We start from the raw sequence: 26,427 nt of genomic DNA on the forward strand, positions 1-26,427 counted from the left end.
AGTGGTGCACAAAATAGCTGGATACGCAGTATTAATTGTCTCACCACCTCGTTCCAATATATTTTCTTATTCTGACTGATCGAGGGAATATTATTACTTTTTTTATTACTTCTGTCTTCCACAAACTCAGCCAGCTGTGAACGTTTTTTTTTTTTTTTTCAGACGTGTGTTTAGTCATTTTCAGAAGCATTAAAAGTACAATTAGATATAAAATCTTCAATACAAGTGGCAGGGAGTCACAACTCCAGTGTTCCCGGTTCAACCCTTAGCTCAGGTTACTGTCTATACAAATGTTTTTCTTGCTGTGAGTTAATATTTGTTTCAACTAAATTCTCTGGTTTGCTCCCAATAGCCCAAAAACATGTGGGTCAGTAAACGTTATATTCCCCCATGGTGTGAATGGGTCATTGTTATTATTCACAAGCACTGTTATATTCAGTATACAACATGCAGTAAAATGAAAACCCAACCACTCTACCTAGACTGTACATATTAACAAAATGAACTAAGTTAAAAAAAAATGAATAGACTTAAGAAAAAGTAATAGAATGTGATATGCATTATGTTAGACAGATGTTATACAGTATGTATTAGAAGGATTTGCAATTATGTTACATGTAGTATCTGTTCAGAATGTGCAAACATTACAGAAAGGAAAGATATGATATTTTTAATGCCTAGGATGTTTTAATGTTTGAATGAGTGTGTGTGTTTGTGCGAATTGGGACGTCTAGCGGAGTCTTGATGTATATCTACTTCTTACGCTGAGAAATGGACATTTCTCAGGGTAAGAAGTAGATATACATCAAGACTCTGTAGATATACATCAAGACTCCGCTAGACGTCCCAACAGCTAAGTTACTGGCACTTTCTTAAATACATTTCCCAGTCTGTTTTATCCTACATGTTTTATCCTACATGTATGCTGTACCATGGGTGAAATGTGGGTTCTGGGGTCTGTTGACATGATCTAATGTCTAATGTCTAATTGTGTGTGTGTGTGTGTGTGTGTTGGGGTGTGGGTGGGGGGTAATAGGTGGTGGTTGGAGGGGATTGTTGCAAGGTGCACTGTGTTCCCAGTATAGGCTCTGGATCCCCTGTGACTTTAACCTGGATAAAGCAGTGATTGTAGATGAACAGATGACAGTGTGGACACCCATAGTAACAACCCATGAGTTATTTATTGTTCAACATATTATCACTGACATTGTATTCATTTCACATCACATACATTAAACATAATTCCATTTTGTTCCTTTACCTTCATTTTCCTTTTTAAAAGTGACATATATAAAAGTTACATAGCAAAAAGCAGACAAATAATCAACAAATAAATATGATTAACACAACTCGATACAACTGTCATGTACATAGGGATAAATAGGGATAAATTCTAATAAAGCACATGTCCATTGTTAAAATTGCTATACAAATGAAACTGAATTGAATTGAAAATGAAATGTTTTAGAGTAAGAGGTGCTATGAAATGTTTTAACTAAAATATACAGGGGGGCACGGTGGCTTAGTGGTTAGCACATTTGCCTCACACCTCCAGGGTTGGGGGTTCGATTCCCACCTCTGCCTTGTGTGTGTGGAGTTTGCATGTTCGGGGGTTTCCTCCGGGTACTCCGGTTTCCTCCCCCAGTCCAAAGACATGCATGGTAGGTTGATTGGCATCTCTGGAAAATTGTCTTTGGTGTGTGAGCAAATGAGAGCATGTGTGTGCCCTGCGATGGGTTGGCACTCCGTCCAGGGTGTATCCTGCCTTGATGCCTGATGACGGGGGGCACAGGCTCCCCGTGACCCGAGTAGTTGGAATAAGCGGTAGAAAATGAATGAATAAATGAATAAATTATATATACAGTATCAAAGCATTCTATTAGTTAGTAATTTTAATAATAATAAAAGCTTACTAATTTTCAGATTTTACAGCTGCAAGGCTAACAGAAAATATTATCTGTATGTATGAACAAGAGCATTATAAATCTGAGATGAATCCCAGAATGTTAAAGCATTGTGTAAAAAAAAATAAAAAAAAATAAATTGTGTGTGTAATCCAGTAATACAGCTTTATTAATACAGGTTTGTTTGGTGTAAAGATAATTTAAGGCATTTTAGCGAAACACCGGAAAGCAGAAAAATGGATCGTTCTGCAACACAGCATCATCTTTTTTCTATAGCACACACTTTTCTACAAGGGCATTAGAACATTATAGGTGTAGTGTATAGTACCCGTATAATGTCTGAAATTTTAAACAAGTGCAAATCAGAGCTTACTCTTGAGGTGCTATCATGAAATATCTGTCTGTTCTCAACATCTGGCCAAGCTGTGAATTTAAAAGGCTTTAAAAGTGTAATGCATGCTTAAGGGGATGTTCGACTCACCAAGCTGCTCACGTACTACACGTGCTCTTCCATCTATGAACCATTTTTTTTTTTTAAATTGACCGAGCGAATGCTCAAGAGTGATTGATAGTTGAGTGCATGCAGTAAACGCGTTCACCCTGATGATTCAGGTTGGGTATTACAATAAGCGGAATAAACCTGAATATTATCTCAGTGACATTCTGCATTCGATCTGGGAGAAAACTTTTAAAAAGCAGATTATAATGTATACAAGTGAACGATTCTGGAATGTCACAATCTGTGCTGATAACATTCAAACAGTATCATGCTAAGAAGGAAAAAAAAGGTTACAAGGATGATAATCCAGATTGTAGCAAAGATTATATGTGTGGGATTAAATATTTACGATCTGGAAGGACTCAACATTGTCAATAGCATTGATTTAAGCCTTTTTGTGATAGTCAGGTCAAATTGTTTTATATTTCTACTATAAATGCTGTGCATTTGTTGTAAATTATCTTTTATAACTTTTATTTCTTGTGCTCTTTCTTTTATTTCTATTTTTGTCCAACACCTTTGTTAATTAATGTCAACATTGCTCTGTATTTATTTTTATCTTGATTCATGGCACCAAGGTCTTTATTATAGTAAACTTTGTTTTAGACAAAATATAACCTTTCAAAAAAAAAAAAAAAAAACAACTAATGGCACTTTCATTGTTAAATCTTCTGCAGACTTTTCCAACAACTATGATGCTACGTACTCCTGACCTGAACGATCGTCAGCATGCTCAGTCATGCTTGTTTTTTTTAAAATATTTTAACAAAGCCTGGATCACACCGAGGTGAAACCTGTGTATTAACATGGATTGCGTATTGTCGTGTAGCTCCACTCATTTGCATGGACCTGTTTTGAACTCTGCAAATCCGGAGCTATCGAGGCAAACCAATTAATCTTTCTGCTAGCAGCCAGAAGGTTTGTGAATTATTGCACCGTGTAGAAGGTTCGATTCCGAGACTTAATTAGCTTTGCAGGTTTGTCCAATGACCACATTTCTATCGACTTCTCAATTAATGCCATTCTAAATGCAATTATCATACAAGGTCCATATTATCGATTGTCTCCAGCTACATATGTTGGGCAGCTGAGTTTCATCTTAGCATCTTTAGTTAGTTTTTCAACATTGTAAAGTCTTGAGCAAATCTGCTTCACAAGACCCCATCTGCTTTTTTTTTTTTTTTTCATTTCAACAGCCATCCTCTCCTGATTTATTGAGAAATCGTGGTACGTGGTCGAATAAATTTTGCAGGAGGAAGAATGGGTAGAGGAATAGAAAAATGGAGTTAATTGGGCTTGACATTCGGCAGATCTTGAAGAAGGCCAGCATGTCAGGTTATTGCGATTGATTCAATCGTAAGTGAACATACATGCTTTACTCTCTCCCTACTGAGATCTGTTTCAGTGTTTCTTTTTACAATCCTTATTGCTTTTTCAACTGATCAATCACATTCTAAATGTATCTCAGTCTTAACCCTTTTGGGACCTGCGATTCAAATTTCCTGCTTTCTTGCCTGGATGAAAATGAATAAAATGCCTGTATTCACAGTGCAAGAAAAAAAAAAAAAAAAAAAAAAAAGCTGAATATCGTTCTCCTGGGTTCCTGCACAAGACAAACGCCTCAAACTTTAGTTAAAGTACTGTTCTTAAAATAATATCACCTTTGTTAAAACTTTTCCCCATTTTTCCATGCATGATGTTCTTGTACTGTATGCACATTTTTTCTAGCACTATAAATCAGCACCACAAGCATGACGCACTTTAGGCTCTATGTAGAAGAGGCTTGTCAGAATTTAATTAGCTGTGAGTAAATTGTTTGCTTCTCACTGTTAACTGACTCCCCTGGGCATGTGAACCTGTTAAATAAGGGAGTAAAAGAGCAATATGTAATCAATTCCCTTAAAAGACCCTGTTAAAATGTCAGCTATTTTTAGTTTTGTCACAGCTGTTCTGTGTATGTGTGTAGTGTTTTAACAAATGAACTGCTGTTCAAAAATCTAGCAGATTGAGATGTTTGATCTTGTCTTTTTGCACTTTTATTATAAGAGTTGGACTGAGAATGTGCTATTATTTTATGTCAATGCTGCTTTATAACTTAAATAAACAAACAAACAAACAAACAAACAAATAAATATATAAATAAATAAATATTTTTTTTCATTTGGCTGCTCGCTGTTTGTGGACGTCACAGTGTATCACATATGTCTTGCCCTGCACTGTTTGCACCAGGTTGCACAGTTGCACTTTATGTGGCTAATACTTACTAAGTCCTTACTAAGCTCTGTCTTTGCTTTTATGTAGCATCATGGTCCTGGAGAAACGTTCTGCAACAGCTATATATGGTTGAAATTCAAGTTTAATTCAATTCAATTCAAGTTCAACCCGAGAAGTTCGGATAAGCGGTAGAAAATGAATGAATGAATGAATGAATGAAGGAATGAATGAATGAATGAATGAATGAATGAATGAATTCAAGTTTATTTGTATAGCTCTTTTTACAATTGACATTGTCTCAAAGCAGCTTTACAGAACATAAACATAGAACAAAAGGTTAATATAAAGCATAATGGAAATAAAGATTAATAGAATACAAAATTCAAGATTAATATTAGATAGATTTAGATCACAAAAAGTCAAATGACAATAAAAGCTTCTTGACTTGACTTGATATTAGATTTGGCACATGTTTACGCGGATGCCCTTCCTGGCGCAACCCTCCAATTTTTATCTGGGCTTGGCACTGGCACTGAAAGTTAACTGGAACCCGGGCCACAGCAATGAGAGTGCCGGATCTTGCCTCCTCTGGACCACCTGGGGGTGGGCGGGTGGGCAGGCAGGCAGGCAGGCAGGCAGGCAGATTCCAGAACTTAAAATAAATCCCTTCCATTCAGGAACACTCATCCCAATCCCAACCTAAGACTCACTTGAGCTCCTACTTGAATACTCCTACTTTCTGTACAATAAACTAATTTTCACTAATTTTGTGTAAACTAAACTTCTGTTCTTTGCAAGTAATTGTCATTCTTTTAACTGAAATTCTGAGTTATACTCATTTGTCTTGACTGTTTGCTTTCTTCATGTTTGATCTGTGTTTTTCTGATTGTTTTCCTTCCGCCTGATTTGTATTCTTATTGACAATTATCTTTGTATTTATATCCCCCTAACAACATTGCATCATCATTTTTAAATGTCATGCTTAAAATTAAATCCTTTATACTGGTTTATCTTGTGATATAATCATATATTCATATAACATACAAAGGCAAATTTCAGTTGTTTTTTTACTCATTACAATCACTTACACACACACTCACACACACACACACACACACACACACACACACACACACACACACACACACACACACACACACACACACACACACACACACACACACACACACACACACACACACACTAAGCCAGAACTCTGTCTCTACTTTGAAGTCTAAGCCAGAGTAAAAACAATAAACTCTGCTATGCTGATGTTATCTCACTTTTTTATAGTTGCTTAGGGATTTGTGGAAGGGTTGAACAGAAAAGTTCTGAGATAGACTTAATCAGACACAGACTAGGCACAAGGGAATAGCTGCAAATGTCCCTTTAAAATTTCTATTGAGAATTTATTGTGTCAAGAAGTATTAAAATAAGGATGATCTTAGCGTTAAATAAGATTTAGGAAAATGAAAAATACACTTTTTTATCTGAGCACACTGAGCAGTTTATGATTTTGTTTCATGAAATATGATGTAAAATTAAAAAGGAGGCTCGTCTTGGGATGTTGAGTCAGCTGAATTATCCTGTAGCAGACGTGACGTTCCCTGCAGATACAGTACAACACAAATAACATAGATTTGAAGTATAATATGGATTTTTAGACACATAATATTCTGAATATAAAATATGTAAAATATAAACAATGCAATTGTAAATATAAAAGTTTTATATTTCAAAAAAAAAAAAAAGATTTGTATATAGTATTACAACTATTATGCTTTTATGGTTTAATTTAGCCTTGCCAGTTTTAACATTCAGGAAAAAAAAACACAAAAAAAACAACAACTAATATATATATGTATGTAAGTATTAAGGCAATATATTAGAGCAATATATTAAGAGAAAATGTGAAGAAAGGATGCTGTTTCCCTGTCTGGATAGATGTATCAAGATCCTCAGATGGACCACCATCCTTAGAAAAGACATGCAGATACACCAAGGAAAAAAAAATAGGAATTTGTCCTGTAAAATGAAAGCTGAGGTATTCATCTTAGACGTCTACTGGCTATAGGTTTACAACAAATACATCCTTTACACTATGCAACACATTTCAAAGAGATTAGCTAATGTGCACAAGGTCAAACTCAGAGCCTTTCCTTGTTCTGATTCTCCTGTGCTGGTTCAGTTAGAAATGCAGTTTTCTCACTCTTCATCCTCTTCAATCATCACATTACTGATCTGTAGTGGGCAGGAAATCAATAATAATACATATCCTGCCAGTTCTGCCAGTGAGTAAGGGACTCTGAGTGATTGCTGTATAAAGTAGAGAAGACAGATTGTCGGTTTGGATTAGGGGTGTGGCAGTATACCGATATAATGCTATAGCAAGATATAAGAACTCAATATATTTGTGCCCAAGGTTGGTAAATTACTACCATTATTGTTAATACAAAAATGACAGTATTAATTATAATTTCTAAGATTTACAATAAATAATAAAGCTGAGAGTGATGGCTCAGAATGAGTTAAATTACATAATCTCAAAATAAGGTACGTGTTATAATCTGAATGAGTTCACTTATTTAATCTTAAAATGAGGTATACTATACTTTGTTTATTCTCAGAATGAAGGTGTGGATATAATCTCAGAACAAGTCTAGAGTCTCAGAATTGGTGCACTTTATAATCTCAGATTAAAGGAAACTATATATTATCTTAATGAAGTATGCTATACTGTATATAAACTAAAATAGACTATACAATAAATAGTGCTCTTTATATTATCAGAACACAGTAAAGTATACTGTATATTCTCAGAATGAGGTAAACTGTATAATCTCAGAATAAGGAATAGGATACTATATATACTTTCAGAATGATGTGAACAATATAATCTCAGAATACATTTACCCATATCAATGAGGTGCAGTTTATATTATCGGAATGTACTGAAGTTCTCAGAATGAGGTAAACTAAACTGTATATACTTTCAGACAGATGTGAACAATATAATCTCAGAATGAGACACACATTATAATCTTAGAATAAGGACAAATCATCACAGAATGACTTTAATTCAATTCAATTTATTTGTTTAGCGTTTTTAACAAATCACAATTGTCTCTCAGCAGCTTTACAGAAGTATAGAAACAGAAGGAAAAACTCAGTTACTATATATCTCTAACATCTATCCGTATCCCTAACGAGCAAGTCGGGGATGACGGTGGCAATGAAAAACTACCTGAGAAGATATGAGGAAGAAACCTTAAGAAGAACCAGACTCAGAAGGGAACCTCATCCAAATTTGGGTGAGACTGGACAGTAAATAATGTAAATGTAAATAATGTCCTTTTTACAACAGGTTATAGTTGTGCAACCGAGGAACTAATGTCAGTGCAAATTCTAGTTTCGAGTTCACCGTAGACACAAGACTTGACCCACTTTTGAGTCTAAATCTTATTGAAAAAATTGAAGTGACGTGACATACAGCTAAGTACGGTGACCCATACTCAGAATTGTTTCTCTGCATTTAACCCATACAAAGTACACACACATGGCAGTGAACACACACACACACACACACACACACCGTGACACACACCCGGAGCAGTTGGCAACCATTTTTGCTGCGGTGCCTGGGGAGCAGTTGGGGGGGGTTCGGTGCCTTGCTCAAAGTCACCTCAGTCGAGGTATTGCCGGCCCGAGACTCGAACCCACAACCTTAGGGATAGGAGGCAAACTCTCCAACCATTAGGCCATGACTTCCCCACATTGTGTCTATACCTCTGTATATTGTCTATACTCTCTGCACCTACATGTTGCATTTGGAAAACTGGGCCATGTAAAACCTTTGATTTCCTCAGCTTCATTGTCTGGTATAATGTTTATATCTCTTTGTTAACAAGTCCAGCGCTAAAGAAATGGCAAAACATTTTCATTGTGAAAACAGAAAATCTGTACCTTGAATGGAATTGTAGCTTACTTTCAGCACAGAGTCCTTCAGAGTCTCATTTATTTCAGTGTTCCGTAAGAGTCCATTTCTCTTGGGACTGACAGCCAATCACAGCCAGAAATGTCTAAAAGTGGTATGATTGGAACCAAAAGAAAGATCTTGGCCCAGATTGGGCTGAAGGGTAGAAATCTAATCAATACTGGTCAAAACAGTTTGTGAGAGAAGTCTATTTGTATGCATGGCCTCATTAAAACAGACTTGATTGCATCTGAGCTGGAACTCCTTGTCTCACAACGAGAGCTGTAATCAATAAATAAGTACTTAACCTAGAAAAACCTTAGGTAGAAGATTGTCAACAACACCAAAATCTTGACATGAAATGAGGGAGCCCTTTAATTAGCCCAGATTAAAATTTAATTATATTTTTGTCTAGAAAGCTATTAATGTTAATCCATTAACAATGTGTTTTAAATGTGTTTTGAAGTAGAATTAATTAGCTGTTAGACTAATTGTGGTTTTCTATTGTGGCACATTTACATAATCAGTTGACAGGTGGCAAAAAAGACAACCAAAGTTAGCGATAAACATCTACAGCACGTTGGCTTGGTATTCCTTTTTGGAAAAGCTGGATCAAGAGGTTTTTATTAACAATTCAACCACAGATTGTAGTAGATGCTTTCAAAACAAATAAGTTGTAGTTCCTTGCGCAAGAACCAGCAGCTAGAATTTAAACTGATATTTATCGCACGGCTATCACAAACGCTGTTGATGAATTCTATATGCAGTAATTGCTTTGTTTATTCATAATCATATACAATCCATGTTTACATAAAGAAATGCCCCCTAATTCACTGTAAGTGATTTTATGGCTCTGTGCTCAGAGCCATAAAACATGCGAAAGTGTGAAATTCTCTCATTATTGTTACATTTTCTACTACCATGGAAATCTATTGCATTGCAGCATGGGTGTATAGCATATCTGAATGCTCATGGTTGGATGGGAAATGTCAAACCGATTTCCAATTTCTCAATGAAATGATCCTGTGGTTAAAAGCCCTACAGTAAAAAGAACTTTAAGTGTGTATGGTGGTTGTTGTTTTTTTTTTTTTTGGCCTCTCCAAAGGTTTAAGTTGCTGTCAAATTTAAATTTTATTGGTCGTACACACACAGAACTGCATGCAGTGAAATGCTTTTTTTCCCCCACCTGTCTGTGACATAAAAATAGAACTTTCATAAAGCAGAATTCACTTGTATACAGGTTGAAAAGAAAAAAATATAAACCTATAAGAAATATGAAAATAGCTGGCAGGAGCAGGACGAATATATTTGGAATAAAGCGCAGATATGTGCATTTGTTTGTGCAATATAATGCTGTGCAACATCAGGCTGACATAGTGAAATTTCCAACTTACTGGAGATAATATTTCTCTATGGAAGGTAATACTGGTATATTAACATGAATGTAGGTGGTGTCGAAGTGTTGTCCTGGTTTAGGGTGTTATCGGCCTGTAAGAAGAAGCTCATCATCGTAGCATTTCCCTGACCGAAACGAGAAAAAGAGACCATTAATCTTATGGCTGAGACACAAAGATGAACTAAAACTGCATTGTAAAAATAAAATCGACAGATGAGTTAGAAAAGACATTCCTTGACATTATAAAGGATGTGAGCTATTCATTTTAGCTGTAAATATATGCACATGTATATATGTGCATGATCATGTTCACTCATAAATTCATGAATCAAATTCTATGTGTAGGTTGATAAGAGACCCCTGGTGTACTGATTTCTTGCTCCCTGAACGATGTCAGTCTTTCTTGAAATTTTAGCTCATTAGCCAGTCACGTGCTAGGAGTGCAGTGCCTAAACTTTTGCAGGTCGTGAGCCTCATCAGATGTCAGAATGCAGAAGAAAATGCTCGAGTTTAGTGATTTTGACCAGAGCTGTATTGTTGTTGACAGATGGACTAGTTTGTGTATTTCAAAAAATCCTTAAATCTTATGGGATTTGAACTTTTCATAAAGAACACTTTTAAGAAAGTCCAAAAAGTTTACGAACTTTAGAATCTAACAAACAAACAAAAAACATCCAGTGAGTGGAATGAAATGCTTTTTTGATAAGAAACGCCATGGGAGAAATAGGTCAAACTGGTTCAAGTTGAAGAAAAGGCTGCAGCAAAACTGGACATGCTGTTTGGACATGTCTAGTTTTAAATAATTGACCAAAACCAGAAATAAAATATAACGTTTTAGACAGCGGGATCCTCTGACTGTTGTTGTTATTGACTACAAAATACTCATTTTGTCATACAAAACATAAATGGCTTAACACTCTCCAATATATAAGCAATGCACTAACAATTTATAATCTCCCTCAGTCCTCAAGGAGCATGTGTTTCTCCACTAAAAATTTCTGTCTGTCCTTTTCTTACCTCTTTCACCTCTATAATGGCATACCCAGCCTAAGGCACACAAGCTGCTGCTCCAATTTGGTTCCCACTCCTCTGCTATCTTTTGGCCAAAAAGTCTCTGTTCCCATTCTGAGCCCTACACTATTATTCTCTGCTCCATCTTTCACGACTGCCTGGTCACAATGACCAATATGCTTCTTTAAACTATAAGTATAATTATTCCAGTGACAACCCATGTCATGGTATCATCATTTTTATTAGTATTTGTATAACTAATAAATCACCATTTAACATATATTGGGAAATTGCCTACCAGCTAAGTATTTATTTATACATATGTTCTTACTATGTGCTGAATATTTATTTTTTCTTGCACCGGTCTATTCTTGGGTTGCAGATTTTCAATTCAGTTTGGTTCAATTGTACTTGTATAGCACTTTTAACAGTAGACTGTGTGTAATAGTGTAATTGTGTAAAGAGGAAATTCATTTTAGTTTCAAAAAAGTCTATTTTGTTGCAGTTATCAACTGTTCACTGATGGAAACTTGAGTGCAAAACTGTTTGTGGCAATTGCAGTCGTAAAACTATAAGAGCAATTGGGGAGCTTAGCCATTGTAGCAAAACTGATCGAATAAATTGCAACGTTATGCAATTTTTGTGTTTTATTAGTAGAACTGTACAAAGTAATCTAACTGTCCAAAGTAATGTATGTTTTGTGTGTCCATGCAGAACCATCCTTAGCAGCAGAGAGTGTTTTCCAGGTGATGTGAACTCCAACCAGAAGGGCGTCAGGATGGATCAGGCAGGTCATGAGAGCAGAAATGGTGTAAAATAAAAAAATAACTAACACTAACTGGAAAGCTGTTCTGTAAATGTGGGGCTTTGTAAGCATAGTATCATGGTTGAAGCTCCTGTCTCGTCCTCCAACCACCACCAGAGGGAACCTTCCCCTGAGTATTAGTAGTTTCTGGACTACGTTTCCCATAATCCCTTACTGGGACTGATTACACCAGCACCTGCTTCCAATCACCCACTTCTTATAAAAGCCGAACTTGAACTTGACTCCAGTGCAAAGTCTTGATTTGCCACGGCTGTCAGTCTGAGCGTTTACTTCCTGTGTTTGTTCCGGTTTATTACTTTGTTCCGTTTTCCTGTCTCACGATTGTTTGCTGCCTGCCCTGAACTTCTGCTTGTATTATTGACCACGATTTCTGCCTCTACTACGTTGTTGTGTTTGCCGATATTGACCCAAGCCTGAGTGAGTGATAAGAGTGATAATAAACCTTGCAAATGGATCCTCAGCCTTACGACGTATCATTACACATAGGGTGTGTTTAAGGTGTTGGATTACTAATGGGAAGATTGCAAGTTCAAATCCCAGCTCTCATTGTTTGGCCCCTGAATAATAAAAATGAGATTAAAAATGTAAATGCCTTAAATGTAAGTGAAAGCTCTGTCCCTTGCTGTGGCATTCACTATTGAAGATACCAATAAAGAGCCTGCACATTCGATTGAAGTCGATGTGGCTGATGTAGCTTAAAAGACAAAAATATTGCTCAGAAACTGCAGTGAGCTCATTCACTGATTTTAGATCAATAGTTTGTATATTGTATACTGTTTTAATGGTCTTTTTTCAATATTTGTAATGCTTGCAGAGTATTTTTATGCTTGAATTGAATTCAGCCACAGGATTCTTGTATGAATGCTGTGATCACAGATGATACATCCCCCATCTGTGAAAAATCTGTGATAATTTAGAAAAATTCAAGCTCCGCAGTTACTTAATTTTGCGTTAATTTTTTACAATCGTAAAATCACAAAATGCCGGTAAGATCGAAATAATCAATGTAGTGTGTGTAAGATAGGGAAGATGTCATATCTTCTGGCTCTAGAAAAGACTCTAGCTGCTGCATTCTGGACAAACCAGAGCTTGCTAATGCACCTATCAGAACACCCAGACAGCACTGCATTAAAATAATCCAACCTAGAAGAAATAAAAGGATGAACTAGTTTTTCTGCATCATGTAGTGACATTATATCTCTTTCTTACTGATATTTCTAAGATCAAAGAAGGCTATTCTTGTATTATTATCTACCTGAGATTCAAATAAAAGATTGGAGTCACATGAAGGTCTTTTACTGCTGCACATGATGAAACAGAAAAGCCATCCATAAGCCTTTTCCTTTTGTGTATTCTATTTTCTAGTCAAAAAGCTTAAGTTCATCAAAACGATCATGAATTCCCTTGGTTTAGCCTGATGTATCAAACAAAAGGTGTAGAATCACGTTTCACTCTTCTAAGACAATGATAGTGGTACAGTATGATGTTTTTAGTCTTAAGTCTTAAGGAAATCTAAAAAAAAAAAAAAAAGGATTGAATACTTAACTGTATCATGATGTCATACTTTCACTTTGTTAGTCATTTTGGTATGATTTTGGGTATTCAATCATACGCCGATGAAGATTCGGGCATGTATACAACATGCTCAGAAGGTTTTAATTAGGTTAGAAAGTAAAGACACGTTCAAACATTCAACTGAAGAATTTCCTGGACTCTGTCAGCAGAAATCTGTGAACCTCAGGCAGCAGTATAATATTAATTTGCATGCTTCGCTACCTTGCTTTTGGTATTTGTAGGTAATGCAGGGCAGTTTTTGGTCTATTCAGTGAGTGAGTAAGCAGTCAGTAAAGGAAAATCCATTCTGTGAAAGGAGTGTAGTGCTACTCTGCCATATCATTATTGCCCTTCCATGCTAACTCCCTCTGGTACCCATCCTATTACAATGGCAATAGGATATGGTGTGTTTGTTATTGATGTTGTCTTCACCTCTGCAGAGCTCTTTTGATAGTCCTGTTCATGCCACTCTATTACCTCGTGGCTGGTGGGTTGGCCGACTGATTTATCGAGTTGCAGGTAGGTAAAGATTCTATTAACAGTGATGGGAAGTCATTTCTTTGCAGGGTTATTTATTTATTTATCACTTAAATTGCTGATCAGGCAGTCTGGAGGTAAAAAAAAAAGGATTTATTGAAGGTCATTTAAAGTAGTAAAAATTTATGAAAAAAAAAAATTGCCATATAGATTGTAGTCGCTATAAAGAGTCAATTTCTCACCAGCTTCGCTTTTTTTTTATTCTCTTAAAGTTAATAAGACACAAAAAATGCAGTTTGTAACTCAAGCCTTCATTGCTGTAGGCACAGTTCTGTACCACTTCACTTCGTTCATGTGAAGACCACAGAGGTGTGTGGAGTCTACAATCGAATAAAATAAAAAATAAATAAATAAAAAGAGAATACAACATAAATCAAAATAAAATAATACAATTACTATTCCAAATCCAACGTACATTTTCAACCCTTTATAAAAAATTCTGCTTCTACTGGATAGTAAAGCCAGTTTCCTTATTACCTTTTTCCATTTTCACCTTTTAAATCAGAACAGAAATCTGAGAAACAAGCTTTGTTTGTGTTAGTCCCTGATTCTACCAAATTTAGTTCTGAATGGACAAAAGTAGCCGAATGAAAAGTAAGATCTGTGTAAGGAATTTTCTTCTGTCGCCTGGACAGGGTAACTAAATTCAGCCGTCTCGGCCTCTGCTCGGTTTCTGGTTCCCGGCGAGTACTCGGGGTAGTCTCAATGAAACACGCCAGTCAGTCTTTCAAAGAGAAGTCCCAAACTTTGTTATATCAAACATGAATATATGGAGGAAGGACAGAATGTGTGTTTGTGTGGGTTGTTTGTGCTAGTATCAGCAGAAGATACCCTGACCGTTATCATAAAGCAGGAAACCTCCCAGAGCAGTATCATGTTTTTCATAACTTCTTTCATACAAAGCAGAGCAGATGTGCTAGAGAGAGGAGGTTATGCTAAGGTCAAGGTATGTGTGTGTGTGTGTGTGTGTGTGTGTGTGTGTGTGTGTGCGTGTGTGTGTGTGTGTGTGTGTGTGTGTGTGTGTGTGTGTGTGTGTGTGTGTGTGTGTGTGTGTGTGAAAGAGAGAGAGAGTCTGTGTGTGTGTTTGTGATTGTGTGTAAGAAAAGAACATTTTGCTTTGTACAGAAAGTCTGCAACATTATCAGAAAAGATGAAGTATTTCATTTCATATTCTCACAATCTGTATTTGTTTGGGTTATGTCCAAAGAGTTCGACAGATAAGTATGAACATGGAATCACTTTCTTAGACAGATATTGTAATCTCCAAAATTTTCATAATGGTGGTGCTGGTCAGCGTATACAAAAATTTTTTTGAAACTTTATCCTTAAGCCAAATTTAGTAAAAAAAAAAAAAAAAAAAAATAGACTCTACGGGTTGCTATAGACTCACTCTCATGTGGAATTAGGTGCCAATACTGTGCCTATGGTGCTTTGGTGCTTGGCCCCCTAAGCCAAAACCACTAATGCAGCAAAGCGTGTATTCATCTGTTTTGTAATAGCTACTTATCCTTATCCTTATCCAGACTGTCTAAATTAACAGCAAATTCATTCATGGGAAACCGAAAAAATTCTATTATATAAAACTTAAGCCAAAAAAAGAACAAGAACAATGCCAGACACTTACATGTAAAAAGGCACAAAAATAGTAGAAAATACAAAAGTGCTCACCTAGTGTGAGTGGATTAGTTGCATTCATACTGAGCTTTGAACAAATATAGATATAAAAATGGTCCGGATAAACTGGTAGGTGGACAAACAGCAGAACTGTGATCTTTAACACATTTAAATACATAAGTACTGTTTTAAATAGCTCCATTACTGGTTCACAGGAAACACACATCTGCAGGGAAGGCAGATGGAGACTGCTGGTGTGAAAGAGGAGCTAAGTAGGAAACCAGGATGGTTGGGCCCATAGAAAACTCATAATTACCAATAAGAGCTGGCTCTGACAGAATTGCCATTGCTTTTGGTCAAACTCTACCTCCTAGCAATTTCTTTCACTTCACACTTTTCAAACAATGTTTCACTCTTAAAAAAACAGTGCCATGGTTATGCTTCTTAATGACCTTGGGTTATGCATTTGAAGAACATAAACGTGAAAATAAATGAGTGTGCCTTTGCACATACAAAAAAAACACATACCTAACCCTGCATATAAACTGCAAAATATATGCACCAAAACATCATATACCAAACCCTCCACCCTGTACCAAACACAGCACAAGAATTTCACTAGTATATCACTATAGCAGCAGGTTATAACACATGAAGAGACACAAAAATATGAACTGTAAATAATATATATATATATATATATATATATATATATATTACAATGGATAATGTCCATTTCATCCCAGTCATTCCTTTTTTCACCATTAAGAATCTCATTTGCATATAAGAAAAAAAAAGGGAAAAAGCAGAAATGTCTGTATGCGGGTGATAGCAAAGAGCGGAGGGAGGGAGGGAGGGGAGAAATAGAGAGAGAGAGGGAGGGAGAGAGAGAGAGAGAGAGAGAGAGAGAGAGAGAGAGAGAGAGAGAGAGAGAGAGAGAGAGAGAATAGGCAACAAATACAAAAAGAGGGAAAGAAAAATAAAGCAATAAAAAAATGGGTTAAGTTGCTGAGCTGCTTTTTTATTGAATATGGGGAATCAGTATTTGAGAGAAAGTGGCCTTATGATGTAATTTATTTTCTGCTGTCATACCACAGTGCTGTTCTATACTCAAATCTGATTGGTCAATAATTGCATTGACACATGATTACTTTTCCTAGAATAGCAGCTTATCTTGATTTATTCTCTCTCTCTCTCTCTCTCTCTCTCTCTCTCTCTCTCTCTCTCTCTCTCTCTCTCTCTCTCATATGTTATTATTTTTGTACAACTTACATACTGTACATTGGAACCACACACCACATAAATGTTGTGTAATTATTGATATGTTTGAGTTGTAATATTTAAAAGATATTTACTTTAACATTTTTGGAAGGAGTCTCCAGTGTCACAGAGTCCAGTGTACCCTCACATTCAGCTGCACAGGTATTTCCAGATGCACAGAATTCACATCCTTTCTGACAGAATAATTTTCTAATAACTCCGATGTCCATTATTTGCCCTTACAGAGACCCACAACCTCATTTCTATCCTCTGATCCATTCTAATATTTCCCTCCTATTCTTGCTGATGTCTCTCTTTTCTAGGATAATATTTGCACATTTCTTTAGACAGATCTCTTAAACCTCCAACAGATATCATACATTACTTTCCTGAATCTAAAAGCCATGACAAATTTTTCTGTTGATTTTGCCAGTTTTACTTTCATCGTAAACTTTTCACTTGTCCACTTTTGGGGGATTTTTTGTTAATTAAATTTTTTGTTTGTTTTTTGCCTGTCTATCTGTCTCTCACTTTTTTTTATTTTTATCTTATTTAGGATATCCAAGAAAATACCAGATTTTGTGCAGAGATTGGTTGGTCAGGAACGATGTCATCACATTAGTAAAATATAAAAGGGCACATAAGTGATGGCATATTAGTTAAATCTCCTCCACTTGTAAGAGAAACAGTTATGCTAACATTTATGCTAATTTTGATCTCTCTGGCCATTCTACAGATGAGAATGCTGAAACAAAATCTTACCAAAACTGAGCTGCTGTATATTCCTTAAAATGTTTTGGTGTCCCTGGACAACTCACAAGATCTCACTATGGGGCTTTTTACACCTGGTCACTTCATGCGTTTTCTGTGATCAGATAACTATCTGATCGTAAAAAACGTTTTTGAGACGGATATAAATCCGATCGCTCAAACCCCTTCAGGAGGTGGTCTGGGACGCATTTCAGATGAAACTGGACAGGTGTAAACGCATGTGGTTGTTCAAGCCACATACGTCAGCACTATACTCCTCCCAAACGGAAGTACATCACTCGCAAGTGACTCACGAGTCGTACATAGCGCCAGAAACAAATATGTTTTCCCACGAGCGCTGGCTCTGATCTTTCACCCAGGTGTTTCTTTGGGTCTTAAAATGCACTGATGCCACAAGTGAAAATGCAGCAATCAGTAAATGCTGTTTTTTGTAGCAACTGCATACACCAATGTGTGCTCCATTTCAATTACCCTGGAAATGAGGTCAAATATATTTGCATTTTGGGCGGGAGTAGAAAGATCAAATTGACATCCGATTCGCCAAGACGCATTTATATGGCATAATGTAAATGGAACAGTTTTAACAAATTAGATAGCTATCGGATCAGAGAAAACACATGAAGTGGCCAGGTGTAAAAAGGCCCTAATGCCTCTTTTCCACTGGAAAGAACCGGGTGCTGGTTCAGAGCTAGCGCTAGTTGTGGTTCAAAGTTGGTTCCACTGGCGAACCTTCTAAGAACTGGTTTGTCTTTCCACCGGCTAGAGAGCCATCACATCACTTTGCGAACCTACATTGGCATCCAAACACGGCAAATAAAACGTGTACGTGCAGCTCCATGTAATCTGTATAAACGGAGGTTGTAATCGATAAAGTACATAACGTTATTTTATCGTTAACACAGAAGAAAACGTTAGCCTTAGCATGTAGCTACCTACTATCATGTGTGCTGATAATGTATCATATCGAGGTAAAGTAAAAGTGTATTAAACATTAGTATACTTAAGGTACATTATCAAGTGCGCTAACAGTAGCCCCGCCCCAAGCAGTTCTTAAGTCTAGACCAGCAACGTTTTGGTGCTACTTAAGAACCACTTTTCCTGGTTCAGAGCCGGTGCTTTGGCGGTCGAAACAGAAAGAACTGGTTCTAAATTAGGCTCTGGCTCCGAACCAGCACTCGAACTGCCTCGGAGGAAAAGGGGCATAAGTGTCACCTGGTGTAGTTCTGGATAAGAAACAGTTCTCACCTCACACAGCTAACCTGATTCGGTCACAGCACCAGGAGCTTCTGACATATTCTTTCCACAGAGACCAGTCAGGTGCTCACTCAGTCCCTTGTTATTTCAAAATTGGACTAGTGTAAATCGCTCCTGTCTGCTGCCGATGCATGACATTTGACCCTGCAACTAATCCAGAATGAAGTAGACTGACTCCAGTTGAGTGTTCTCCCACATACACATGTTACTGAGTTCCCTCCACTGGTTTTCTGTAGCTGGACCAGTGCCCACATTTCTTCTGGCATTTATCATACCACACACACTGCTGCTGTAGCATGGCTTGACTCAAACCTACCATCGTTCATGCTACAGTACAAGGAAGACATGCCCCAAGGTTCTCCTCTGTCCTGACACCCAGGCAGTGGAATGAACTCCCTGTAGCTTTCTGAAAAGCTGAGTCACTTCATCGGCTATCTTCAAATGAAGACTAACGACCTCTTCACCAAGCACTTCTGTTAAAATAAATCACTTGTTCATTTTCTTTTCATACTGTAATAATCTCCTCAACAGGGTTTTAGTTCAATGGCACTCTTAGTCACTGACCTAGCATCCTAACATGACAATGTGTTTTAAATAGACTGCAACACACTTCTGTAAGTCGCTCTGGATAAAGATGTCTGTTTAATGCTGAAAGAGCTATATTGAACAGTTTATACTGCAGCTATACAGTATGCTAGTGTTGTATGTTGTGTATAGATGCTTGATACTAAACATGAGTAAAGTAGAGTAAAATATGTTTGGTTACAATCAGATATTTAGGACTTTGACAGTGCTCTTTATATCTGCCCTAAAAGTTGTTCTACATTTTTTTCTCTATTATAAACAAAACTTCATTTACTTTCTAACTATATATATATATATATATATATATATATATAGTTAGAAAGTAAATGAAGTTTAGTTTTCTTTGCAAAAAATGAGAAATTTGGAATTCTAAACAAATTTTATGGAGTTTGTAATTCTATATTTAATTAAATTCTTTGGCAGTTTATTTTTCTATATATTTGACTTTTTTTTTTCCATACAATTTGACAAATCTGGTGTCTACTCTCTCTGATTTATGGCACATGCCCCACTGACACAACAAGCTTGATGTTAATTTGTTTTGAGTGAATTAGGGATGTAACATGCTCGGTATGTTTGACAGTTATCCTTATAAACAACATGGTTTTCTTAGCAACAGGTTTTCTTGGGACTGCTGAGACTCATTAATGCAAATTATATTTTGATGCTATATCATCATCATGCTAATGAAGCTGGAGCAGAGTTAAATGCTTGTGATGTTCGTTTTTCATATAGGCTAGAGGGTATATGCTGGGGGAAACTGCACAGCGTCTTTAATAGATACTAAATGTAGATTCTCTATAGATATATGAGCAGACAAAAAAAGAGACGCATTAATCTTTGTAGAGTTCTACACATATTTTAGGTGCATTTTTATCTATAGAAAATGCACACAGAGAATATCAAATATTAGTTTATGGATTTAATTTTACTTATTGGTTTGTTTATGTCTTTAACACTAACAGTGTTTGGCAGACACTCTTATCCAGACCAAGTTACATTTATCTAGTTTTTTAGGCATTATAGCAATTGTATAGCAATCATTAGTCCAACACCTTAACCACTGAGCTACCACTTCACTATCAGGTCGTCTTACTTTTATATATAATAAAAGTTTTTTTATACATAAGTTTATATAATACAATAATGTACACATTTAGCTCTTGATAACAAATTCAGATGTTCAAGGCTTATAAGAAAAAAAAATCACCATGTTAAAAAAAATGTAGATTTTGTAAAATGCAAATGTAAAGTAAAATGCAAATGTATATACTTTACTAAATTATTTTACTAAATTTACTGATTCCATTTTACATCAGTCTAGTAAATCGTATGTACCAACATGTAATATCAGACCTGTTTCCACAACCTGTTTTTTTTTTTTTTTAAATTTCAAGGTCAAGTACTAAGCGCATCTAGTTGAAGCTGTGTTTAGGATTTGATATAGTGCAATGATTCCATTAGTTTACTGTGGGTTTAAATTACCCAGCCATTTTCAATTTCATCTAATAGAGGTGCTCTTTTTCCCCCCACTGTCTCCATGGAAACACAGAGAGAAGTCTAGTGTTAGGACACCTCTGAGATTCTCATGTTTCTCTAATTGGAATTCTCAATCAAACATTTTTTTTCCACTTCTCAATCAGAAACTACATTGGAATAAGTAATGTGGTTGTTGAGGGACAAGGATGGAGAAGGACGTGGAAGCCATCTGAAAATGGGATATTAAAAAAATAATAATAAATAAATCACATTTTAAATTCATCATTTTTCTATGCGTAGAGTCAAATCTCAAAGCTTTGACATTGTTTAATTCCTGCAAATAAATTGAAAAGCTCACTCTAATTTCATACTGCGTACAGGCATTAATCTGTATACGACATATACCAAACATTTCTGTGAAATAAAAAAAAAGAAAGTATGGAGTTTTTAAGACATAACAGGAGTTGACATAATATTTCCATCCGTCATTCCAGCCATTGCACTGCACTTGACTTGAACTGAAACTATATACTGCTATGTTTTGCTAGACTCATAAATGATAAATTAGTAATAGATGTCATTTATCTGGCTTAAAAAATCAGCCTTTTGAAATATCTGATAATAGATTTAATAAACATGAATATTAATTATTTAGTTGTGGTTGTTATTGTTGTAATAATAATAATAATAATAATGGGGGGCACGCTGGCTTAGTGGTTAGCACATTTGCCTCACACCTCCAGGGTTGGGGGTTTGATTCCCACCTCCTCCTTGTGTGTGTGGAGTTGTCATGTACTCCGGTTTCCTCCCCCAGTCCAAAGACATGCATGGTAGGTTAATTGGCATCTCTGGAAAAATTTTTCATAGTGTGTGAGTGTATGAGTGAATGATAGTGTGTGTGCCCTGTGATGGGTTGGCACTCCGTCCAGGGTGTATTCTGCCTTGATGCCCAATGATGCCTGAGAAAGGCGCAGGCTCCCCGTGACCCGAGAGTTTGGATAAATGGTAAAAAATGGATGAATGAATGAAAAATAATCATTTTTTTCATTTTCTACCGCTTTATCCGAACTTCTCGGGTCACGGGGAGCCTGTGCCTATCTCAGGCGTCATCGGGCATCAAGGCAGGATACACCCTGGACGGAGTGCCAACCCATCGCAGGGCACACACACACACTCTCATTCACTCACGCATTCACACACTACGGACAATTTTCCAGAGATGCCAATTAACCTACCATGCATGTCTTTGGACTAGGGGAGGAAACCGGAGTACCCGGAGGAAACCCCCGAGGCACGGGGAGAACATGCAAACTCCGCACACACAAGGCGGAGGCGGGAATCGAACCCCGACCCTGGAGGTGTGAGGCGAACGTGCTACCCACTAAGCCACCGTGCCCCCCTGTCATAATAATAGACAGAGGCTCCAGAGGCTCCTAAAGTGTGAAAAGGTCCTAAAGGGAGTCCTGGACCCATCTCATCTTGTAAGACCTCCACTATGAAGAATGACATCTAAAATGAAGGTGTAAAAATGATGCAATACTCACAATACTTGCAAAGTCAGAAGGCAGTGTGCCATAATGCACAGAGAAAGGAAGCAGAGCATTAAACTAGATTATGGAGTGGAATCTGCTCCCTCTCTGATTTCTCTCCCGCCTCTGCATAGCAGGGGGATGCACCATTCTCTGTGAAACCAAGAGGTGCATCAAGATCCTTTGTGAAGAAAGAAAAGAGAGTAACATCCTCTGTAGAGCCTGGAGATTCCTCTGTGCAGGCCTTGGGCTTGAAAGGAGATTTCTAGGTGAATAGGAGATTTTCCAATACAGATTTCAGTAAATATGACACTTTAAGTAGAACTTCCCCACCTGTTTTTGCTCAAATCCCAATGGAGCTACTGCTTATGCACATAATACAACTGACCACTGAAAGCCACTACAGCCCACAACGCCAACATTTCCACTGATTGAATCTACTATATGTGAGAGCTAAAGAAGAAACTAGGCTAAGAACAAGACAAATGCAATTTTTTTTTAGTTTGGTCTTACACTATACTTGTATTTTCTGTACTTTAGACACAAGATGGAATGTAAAGACAAACCAATCCAGAGTAGAAATACAAAACACCTTCATAGTGATCGGGACACAATGGGGAACCATTGATTAGACACGGAGCAGAGACAAGACTGAAATGCAAGAAAAAGCTCACGGAAAAAGAATAAAACAAAACACAATCCCAGCATTTGTCATGTCAGAATGAATGCCATGCGCTGAGAGGTAAATTTTTAACGCCGCCGTATTGGATTTTTTTTGGAACCTGAATGGAAGTAGCATCAAATTGCTATGATTTATGAAGTCTCCTTCTATCTTGACTTGTTCCCTTTCTCCTCCAAGCCATCATCTAACAAACCCGAGCTAATAGAGTAATGTAACTTCTGTAACGATGGTGTTTCAGGGTTTCCCACAGGAGGGGAATGTCAAGGACAAGTGGAAAGGGCATGTTAGAAATTGTAATAATAGGAACCATCATTTGAAAAAAACAAACAAGTTGTTCGCTCTGTGTTCATTTGTCTCAGATTGTATTACATGTGCAGAGTAAACGCTGAAATTAAACACAGTGAAGAAAGTTTGAAACAAATGGTACACTATTTTCACTTCTCCGATGCTGGTAGCTTTGTCCTCATTGCATTATGGATTTAAATGGATATAAAACAGATTTATACTCATAATCCTGATTCAGAATTTAGATTAGGATAAGAGCAGGATAAGAGCTGCCGAGCTGCCTGGTGTGATGCCGGTGCTTAATCCTGACACACTTCTATTGCCTTGTCTCACCCTCTGGACTTGCCTGATTTAGCCTAATACAGGATCTCAGATGGATAACCTAAAGATACGCTGCACTACCAAAACCAATTTATTCCCTTGATGCTGTAGATTTGAACATGAAGACTAAAGAGGCAGTTAAGAATTATATCCTGGAGCCAGATTTTCTAGGATTCTTATTTTTGATATTTTCCCACTAAGCATCCTTACATTCCTCTCATTAAAAAAAATGCATCTAAAAACATATCAAATATTCTACACTAACTTATTATAACCAAGCTAACCTCTAGAAATATGATTTTTTTTGTTGTTGTTGTTGTCGTCCTTTGGCAGCTACCTGTTCAGGGTCAAACACGGGTTCAATGCAAATATATATACACATCTGTTAGAGCAGCAATTGGGTGAGGTATTGAAATTTAATCTGCAAAGGACAATAAAGACAATGAATTAAAGCTATGCTTTATTTGAGCTTGCATTTGGGTATGATTTTCTTTATATGGGTGATTGTGAGTGATTGAAAGTACGGTGGAGATCCGGGTTCGATCCCCTCTTCAGGTGGTGTTTCCTGATCGTTAGACATATTTCATTTCCATGACAAATTATTAAGCTCATTAAATAAGCCAAAATTCACCTGTGCAATCAGCCAAGTCTTGTATTAATGCAAAATAATAACATGACTATTTTCAAAATAAAATAAATCTCAGTATTTTAAAGAATATACAGTACAGGGTATCCGCATTTTAAATCAACAGTATGTATGTTACAGTACTGAGTTACAAAGTGACTTGCAAGTCTGACTGTATTTGCAAAGATGATAAGAAACTCTCCATTATGTGGACTTTTGCTCGATATGTAAAATTGCTATATACTGTATATTACACATATGCATCCATTCATCCATTTCTGTACCACTTATCCTAGTCAGGGTCATAGGGAACCTCAAGACTACTTTAGGGGACTCAAGGCACAAGATGGCAGACACCTCGGATGGGGTACCAAGCCATATCACACACTTATACACACCCATTCACATTCACATACACATAGAAAACCAGAGCAATCAGAGCACAGGGAGATCCTGCAAACACCATACACACACAAGGCAGAGGTGGGAATTAAACTCACAACCCCAAGGAAAACATTTCCCTACATATAAATATTATTCCAATAGTATAACTGTAGAGGTTAGCTTGGTTAAAATGCACACTCACTGTTATTGTTTCTTTTTCACTTATGTACCTGTATTGATTAATGATGTATAGTTTCCGGTGTCACACACACAAAAAAGGGAAACACAGATATTCTTCTGAGAAATGTGTGGCTTCAGTAAACCTAGAATGTATGATGGATTGGGTGTATATTAGCCATCTAACTAATTAAATTCAATTAGGTCAAATCAGCAGTCATGTGAAAGACTAATTAGTTTTGCATGGCTGGTCCTCTCAGCCCATGAGGAGGAGCTGGGTTGCCTTTCAAATTAAAACTTGTGCAATCAAACATTAGAAGACTTCTATTGTAATTATAATTCAATGATATACCAAAAAAAAAAAAGAAAGAAAGAAAAAAGACAGCCCTATAGAAACAATAAAATGGAATACAGCATATGTCATTAATACAATATTTGGAATTATAAAACTGTTGAATTCTTTAATCTAATGGCAAGAAAAATTAAAAGCTTATATTAATGTACTCATTTAAATATTATCATTAACTATGTTATTTTTTTTCTAATTTATATGCAAAAACCTGTGTGTGGCCTATAACAAAAACATGTAATCCTTGATTGTACTGAGCTGTTACATTATTCTTATTTGAAATTCTCAAACATGGGAAAGTCTTTAAGATAGAGGATGGGTTCTTGATTGCGGTTCAAGCTGCCACTGTTGGGCCCTTAAGCAAGGCCCTTAACCTGCTCTGCTCCAGGTTACATGGCTGACCCCGCACTCTGACCCTAACCTTAAAAATTGGGATATGAAAAGAAATGTAATGTGACAATAATAAATGCTTATTTTTCTAATTACAATTATCAAGAGGTAATAATCAGTCAGACCATCAAAAAATATAATAAAACATTATTTTTAACATGTATGGTTGATGATTTCATCAGTTTTGGTTTTAATGCTTTGTTAGTTTATGTTTAATGTTTTGTTACTGGTGCAGTTCCAAAACTAACTTCTGTGGAATACTGAGATATCATGTTTTTTTTTGTTTTTGTTTGTTTTTTCGAAATATTTCTTTTATGGAAATAGACCTGGAGATTCTGATTTTATTGAGATGCCTAAAAATATCATTACAAAAGTATTAATGGAGAAAACATTAAATAACTTTTAGATTTTCCAAGATCATGCATTTTTAATACTTTATTCTGAGGTAAACTCAGCTCAGTTTATGAGTCTGTAAGTAGCTATTAAGTTTATTGTGTTTACACAGCTTTGAACTGATACTTTCACACACAGACATATACACACAAATATATACACGTGCGCACACAATGATCCATCTCCGTTGTAAATGCACAATAAATCAGCGGGGGAAAAAAATCAAATTGGGAATGGAAATGACTCCCAGCAAAAAGTCACTCATAAAGATGAAAGCTGCTCATAGTGAAACTTGTGGAACAGGAATGTGGGCTATTTTAAAATTGCTGCTTTTCCACAGCAGGGGTGCCAGTCTGGAACATTCATTACACACAAGGCCAGTCAAAAGTGAGAAAAAAACAAGCTCTGTGGACCA

Source organism: Tachysurus fulvidraco, chromosome 12 (genome assembly GCF_022655615.1).
Source record: "Tachysurus fulvidraco isolate hzauxx_2018 chromosome 12, HZAU_PFXX_2.0, whole genome shotgun sequence".
Classification (NCBI taxonomy): Eukaryota; Metazoa; Chordata; class Actinopteri; order Siluriformes; family Bagridae; genus Tachysurus; species Tachysurus fulvidraco.